This window comes from Octopus bimaculoides, chromosome 13 (genome assembly GCF_001194135.2).
Source record: "Octopus bimaculoides isolate UCB-OBI-ISO-001 chromosome 13, ASM119413v2, whole genome shotgun sequence".
Lineage (NCBI taxonomy): Eukaryota > Metazoa > Mollusca > Cephalopoda > Octopoda > Octopodidae > Octopus > Octopus bimaculoides.
Window position 1 is genome coordinate 14780940 of NC_068993.1, and position 8291 is coordinate 14789230.

Here is an 8291-nt window from a genome sequence, read left to right on the forward strand (position 1 = left end):
CGATGAGATGTCTTAGAAAGTTAAAGAAGTGATTTTAAATTCTCAAACGCAGGATAATGCTAATAATATAACCTGTACACGATAACCTACCCTTATTTTGGCAGAAAAAAAGTGTTGGCGGCCAGCTATACATATATATATATATATATATATATATATATATATACATACGCACATGCACACAATTGAAAGAGAGTGACATCATGATATTCGGTTAGGATCCGGGCATTCAGAAAGAATTCGTCTCAGCGCCATATGACATTCAGCTAAGAGAATGTAGTATAGATCAACATCATCAGATTTTTGCAGACGCTGAAGAGAGATTTTGAAGGGGAAATTAATATGACTTCTTGAATATGATATTTATGTCTCTGCGTGTTTTATATATTTACATGCTTGCTTCGCCTAACGCTCATAGTTTTTAAGGTAGCTTATGTTTTGTCATTTTATCTGCATTCTACTGAGTGCCACATCACAGCGACATCAGTTGTTTACGATAGATAGTGTATATTATAGAGTCGACGAAAAGATGGTTTTAGTCGTTATAATATATTATGTGCTACTATGACACAGCAATAGTTACAATGTTGGAATGTAACCAATATGATGGTGTTAGAATACAAATGATTTTGCATGACCGATATGAGTTTTCTTAGACAGTAATGTCTACTGCTTGATGGGATACCAACATGCTTATATGGTGTTACATACGGGATACCAGCGTCAAGGGACTTCAGAAAGAAGACTAACCACTGGTGACAAAATATGACAGTTCATTTTCAAATCGGTGCATACCTCACCCTTGTGGGTGGTGTGAAGTTTCTCACAGAGGAAGAGCGTTCATTGAAGATAAAATAGTGAAGTTAAAGATTATCCATATGATACTGAAAAATCATCTCCATGCTCGCGGTGTCACTAGATGAATTGAGTCGGAACATTTAAATAAACTCTCGGTAATTTAATGCAGTTTATATTATCTTATATTGTAGAATATTTTTCTTTCCTGTTGGGGAATGAGTGACCATGCGAATAGAAGCTTTATTTTCAAAATATTTCAGCTGGCGACCAACATTAAAGCTTATACGCAATATAAGTTCTAACTATACACTTGTACGCTATGATTTTTACACCGAATATATCCCTTTAACATGCAATTATCAGTTACTGTACGATTATATTATAACTTATTGTTTATAATATTGGTCATATGTTAACAATATTCCAGTTTATTAAACAGCCTAAATAAAGTCTTCTAAATGACAAAAAGGCTTGAATCGCCTAAAAACCTTTCAAATAATTACTACCGTTTTCATAAGTTGTTACTGCAATAGTTAGTAAGTTAATTAACTAAACCTTATTTTAAATTCGACACTGCAAAAAATGTATGCAAATATTTATTTCACAGTGCTCAATATTCGTGTTTGATAAATTGCTCCTTACATTTATCTTATTACAAATGTACCAGACATCGTATAGTTTTGCTTTGTGTGCTTTTTTTCTTTTTCACATTTTATGGACGCTATAACTTTACCAACTATTGCTAAATCTCATCGAATACTTGTAGACACATCTATCAATACTGCTGTATTTCAGTTTCCATTATAAATCTTTATACATCATTTCGTGAATCTGAAATATTCGCATTGTGCAAAGTCGATGAATGATATTCTCTGTTAGCAAACATGGCATCGAGACGTGCAATTACTTACATTGACCAATATATATTCAACCTACAACTATTATCACTAATGGCTGCTTGCATATTGAACCGCATGCTTCCTACATATAAAATAAAACTGCTTTGCCTTTCATCGGCGTACGATTAAGAAGAAAAAAACGCAATCCCAATTTAAAGGTATGTTTATATCTCTGCATTACTATTTGATACACTGTGTCTATGAATATGTCAATGAGTGAATGCTTTTGCGATGTAGACTAGCTGCGTGAGATCACGTTATATATAGAATCATTTTCTTACTGTACGTTGTTCTTTTGTTCTGTACATCAGCGTGTTGGTCAGCATTTCCATTTCCTGAAACGTAAATGAGAAATGTGCCATTTAGAGAGAGCTCATATATCATGTGTGTGTGGGAATAAATGAGCTAAATTGAGCAGCTATTTGAGATAAGGTGTACATATATAATAACCCTGCCTATTTTTTTCATATCATAGTAGTGTTCACATATTATCACTAGCGACACATAATATGAGTAGTAGTATTTTAGGACGATATTCACTCATGCATTTGTAACTTCGAATGTAAGGAGAATACATACATACATACATACATACATACATACATACAAGAAAACCTAATTTCCTACGGACTCACGCAAACACAAAAATTGGTAGAAGGAAAAGGACACATAGAATGCAATACCTGAGTAGGATATATATTTTATTTTAATCGACAATTAAAATAATACGACTCAAGAAACGAGTTTCGTAATAGCGCTTATCATGGCCGAAACATTTGAGTATTGACACGTTGTATCATCTCCGATTAACATATGAATAATCAAGATAGATAGATAGATAGATAGATAGATAGATAGATATATAGATAGATAGATATATAGATAGATAGATAAACAGAAAGATAGATAGACAGACATACAGATAGATAGATAGATAGATATGCATACCTGTACAGAAAAGTGAGATGTTCAACGGGGTGGAGTAATACTATAAAACTACAAGTATTATCTATCACATGCTATGAGAGTGAAACCATATGTCCTCCATAAGTACTTAGCTTTCAGTATATTGCGATATCATTTTGAATGTAAATTTTGTTTTTATTTCAACAAAACTTTCTTGCTAATTGTTTTATTATCACTATCCTATCGCCAATGCGGCTAAATAATGTTTATCGTATTACGTTATTGCATTATGGTATTAGATTTCGGTATTCTATACTTAACGAAAAAAAACAAAGTCAGTTACTTCTTATAACAATTTAATTACGGAGACCATTCACATCGCTAGTGGTATACCTCTTCATACTGAAGAGATTAAACCGACAGAACATGTAATACAAAACTAAGTATTTAATCAAATATAAATTCTACTAAGTTACTTGAATATTAAACTTAGTGAGATAACAAAATATAATTTGTTTAAATCGCTTAATATATTATTATCATTGATTGAAAACTATTAAGTTATATAAGGTCCTCTGTTCGTTCTCCTTAATCTACAGTCTCACAGCCATACACATACACGCATACACACACACACACGCAAATACTCACACACACACAAAGACATACATAGATACCACAATACATACAGACATGAAGAAATCAATTACTATGTAAGAAGTAAACAGTGGAAACGAATTGCCGGATTAGTTATATCCCCCGGCGATAATTCACAATATCGGTAAAGGTATTATTTACACTTTCTTATATCTGCGACAATACATCCTATGTATTCATGAGCCTATCTTCGATTAAAAGGGCCAACCAACTCCTAGTAAGGCCGAAATGTATCTGCCTTTCTTCGCAACTATTTTTGGGACATGTTTCGTCTCCTTCCAAAATACACAGTGTTAGCATATGCATGAGAGATTTCTTCTTCTTATCTCGGATATCTTGCTAGTCAACGCTGAATATATATTTTATATATATTTATATTTCATATGTTACGATTCTAAGTAATGTTATTTTCTTTTTATGAAGTTTGGTATAGAACTGTTACATGTGTTACACCTCAAAGCAAATGTATTTTCCCTTTGTGAAGTGACGTTTTGTACAGAAGAATTTTAAATCCATAAATAATGACACCTGAAACTACAAGCAAAAACACCACAGGAAAATAGACCATCATTTGGAAGAAAGTTTCATAAAGCTAGTGCAAGGCAGCTAAAAAGGGAGGGTGAACATGAAGAGCAGCAACAAGAAAAACGCCAAAAAGAAAGAAAAAGAACAGCGGAATCGAGGCAAACTGAATCAGAAGAACGAAGATATCAAAGGTGTTCTGATGATAGGACAATGAAGGCAACTATTCGTGAAAAGGAATCAGCTGCACGAAAATCATCAAGACAGCAAATGCTCAAAATGGGCGTGAAGACACTGAATCTGAAACAACTCAAAGGCTATGTAAACAGAGAACAAGAACAGAAGATTTACGATTTACAAATGTTGCCGAGCGGAATTTTGCTGCTCTTAGTTACAATCCAAACTAAGACTTAGAACATTTAATTCAAATTCTCTCAATGATTGTGTTGTTCAAATGGAAACATCAAATGGAAACTATTGCCTTGAAGGAACTGTTGATTGGTAGGACTACTCAAACAAGACATTCTCTTCGAAATATACAGAAGTACAATAATGCATTCCAAATAATGCATTCTGGTGCAAATGTCATACATTACGGTGGATTTATGCTCATTTTCAAGATACAAGGTCAAGTGTACCATAGAATTGGACCACTCCAGCAACTTTCTTTCAGAAGAAAGAAAAACATTTACAAGTGTATTTCATAGGTGATATGAAAACGCAAGCACAAACAAGATATGAAAGGAATAATAAAATAAAGTATGAAATCATATTAAAACTCCAAAACATGGTTCATACAGGAAACATGTTAGAAGGTTCAAACATGCCCTACAAAATGAACCTGTAGAAATAAGAGTCAAAACAAGTCAGTTGCTGCAGGAGCACTCTCTTAATGAATGGAAAGGGAGACAGTCTCCTTAACGGACATGGTCATATCGCCGGTGATTTCGAATTTTAATGTTAGAACATCTTAATTCTCATCGGTGTTTCTTATGCGCCTAGGGTTAAACGCAACTCACCAGGTCAGCTTATGTATAAATACATGTATGTGTGTGTGTTGTGTGTGTGTGTGTGTGTGTATGTGTGTGTGTGTGTGGGTGTGTTTGTGTGTGTGTTTGTATGTGTCTGTGTGTGCATGTGTGGGTGTACAGGTATGCAGGAGGATAAATAATATATGAAATAATATAACTGATTCTTAGTAACAATGAACTGCTTAAATGTTAACAGTTACCGCTAAAATATAGTCACTTGTTTATATTACAGACATATACCTATAGGCATAACTTAACAAATACATTTCTATGTAGATCACTTATGATTATTAAATATATCTTGGACCGAAATTGTAGATGTTTGAATTTTGTAGTTCCCTATCGACATTTTTATTAATATTTAATTTTAAACGTTTAAAATTAAATTCGAATATTTATAGACATAATTCTGAATATTTATGCAGAAGTACTTAAAATATAATCACGTGTTGGATGTCAAAATCACAAAGACATACTTTATTACTACTTTAACCCTTATCTGATTCAATGAAATATAATTTTCCTAAAATTCATATTTTAGACAATTAACTATAGTTAAGTTTAGTGAATCTAGCATACGCCTACAAAATATATGTACTGAGCTAATATAGATATTCTACAAAATAATGGAACCATGAGGGATTTCCCACTGTTTTTCAGTCGAAGAGTTTTCAGTTTGTGGAAAATAAAACATTCTAGTTGTTGCGTGAAGTATACATATTGGAAAGAAATAATGTTTTCATATAAATTATTATAACAAATTGGCCAATGAATTTTAGTAAATGAACAGTGATACACTTCCTCCGAATGCTCTCTACAGTATGTGACATTTTAGTCAAACTTCCTAAACATGTGGCTAGGACTATTATATTAGGGTAATTGAAATGAAACCGAGCAAAGCAACGGAATGGTAGGAGGGGCCTACTCAGAGTGCCGCATAGTGAGTCGAATTCCAAAGAACGCATCTACGATGAGAAGTTGTTAACCACATAACCTATGCCCTCGATGCATTTTAAAGAGTTTATACACATATGTTTGAAATATTTTCTGACTTCAACTATCAGTTTATCTAATGGTATCTCTTTCCAGAAGTATGTGATGTGTTTTATTCAAACTAGTGCAGTAATATTTATTTCTCTGAATGATATACAACAACCGCAGTCAGTGCTTGGTGACTCTGACTCGAGAGCTATACGGCAGAGAGAGGCAATCGCGTGCTGATATAATGGATATGCATGGCTGAGGTATTTATTATGTTTTGAAGTTTTCGGGTATTCGCATAATTCGGCGATTGACAGATAGACAGAAATGTGTTCTCACCCGAAACGTTGAAACTGAAGAATATGTCGAAGATGCGTCACATTCCCTGGATAATAAAATAACATTTATTCTTAAAATTCACCCGCCACAATTACCCTGCGTTTTATCACAAAATTTGTTGTGAAGAATTTGACCGTCGAGAATACATTTTTAAGATAGGTCTGAAAATTAGATACGAAAGGAATACAGTTTTCATTGGTTATTTTTATTCATTTACATAATTTTCTCAATATTTTTGTGAGGTCTTCAATGCACTGCTCTCGCTACAATATATAATGGATATCTAAAGCAGCGAGCTGCCAGAAACATTAGCACGCCGGGCGAAATGCTTAGCAGTATGTCGTCTGTCATTATGTTCTGAGTTCAAATTCCACCAAGGTCGACTTTAGCTTTCATCCTTTCAAGGTCGATAAATTAAGTACCAGTCGCGTACTGGAGTCGATCTAATCGACTGGTCCCCTCCGCAAAAAATTTCAAGCATTGTGCTTATAGAAGAAAAGAATATATAGTGTATTTCATTTGAATTCACAGAATATTGGGACTTGGCGATTTCTTGGAAACCATCACACGTGATATAGAAACCCAAGGAAACTCTCTGCTGTTTGTAACTAACATTTATGTCGAAGTATGTTATTTCTTTTAATGTACAACTAAATTACAAATCTAAACTGGATATCATTGCAGATATCTTACCAGTCCCGCAAAAGCGATTGATGTAATATGAACCAGTCTTTAAAACACAAATAAGTATTTGTGCTGATTGATTCGAGTAACGTTCTGCAAGACAGTGATCCAGCAAGGGTTACAGTCGAATGACACATTCAGATAACAAATAACAGATATATTTGTTCATTTCAAAAATAGCTAATCACAAACATGACACGAAATCATAATGTCGAGTAATATGAATGTAGAAAGTATCTTACAAAGAATTAATACCTCGAAATCTAACACGCATATCTTATTAAATTGCTGACCCTTACGGTTCTGGTACAAGTATGCGAGTTAGCGGTTTCTCATTTCGTTCTAATCTAATCTAATCGAATCTAATCTGAGACTGCGATATTTTGTTCGTTCTGATGTAAGAAAAATAACTAAGCAGGAGTGGCTGTGTGGTAAATAGCTTGCTTACCAACCACATGGTTCCGGGTTCAGTCCCACTGCGTGGCATCTTGGGCAAGTGTCTTCTGCTATAGCCTCGGGCCGACCAAAGCCTTGTGAGTGGATTTGGTAGACGGAAACTGAAAGAAGCCTGTCGTATATATGTATATATATATGTGTGTGTGTTTGTGTGCCTGTGTTTGTCCCCCCCAACATCGCTTGACAACCTATGCTGGTGGTGTGTTTACGTCCCCGCAAGCTAGCGGTTTGGCAAAATAGACCGATAGAATAAGTACTAGGCTTACAAAGAATAAGTCCTGGGGTCGATTTGCTCGACTAAAAAAAGGTGGTGCTCCAGCATGGCCGCAGTCAAAGGACTGAAAAAAGTAAAAGAGTAAAAGAGTAAAGCAGCTTTACTGAAACAACAAAGAACATAAAATGAACCAGGGCCATTTCAAATTCTAAAATTTTCTTGGCGACAGAAACGGAAACACGTGGCTATTTTCACCGAGAACGTCAAAATGTACGTGTACTGAAGAAAACCTTTACGAAAAGCTATCAACATGTATACGCATTCGTCGTGCATACCAAAATCTATATACGGGTCGACCTAGATATGCTCAACCATCTCTCTGAAACAATAAAATAACCCTGCTAGTATCCTTCGATGTAGTCAGCCTGTCATTTAATATCCCCCATAACCTAGGAATAGAGACAATTCAGTCCCGGATAGAGAATTACTCCAATGAACTCCACACGGCTTCATAAAATAATTCGTAATAGAAGAGCTAAAATTCATCTTGGACAATAACATCTTCACATTCAGTATCAACTACTATCGACAAAAATCGAAGACTCCTTTATCAACCTAGCCAGAAATCCCTGTTTATTGTAAGGTACAATAAAAATACTGAAATTCATTCTTCCTTTACATAGAAAATAGCTCAGTAATATTGAAAACGATAGAGATAGTTAGAACATTCGCTACACAAGAATTTATTCAAAACCATTCCTAATGCTGTACTACAAGCATAACAGGTTACTCTGAGATCACTTA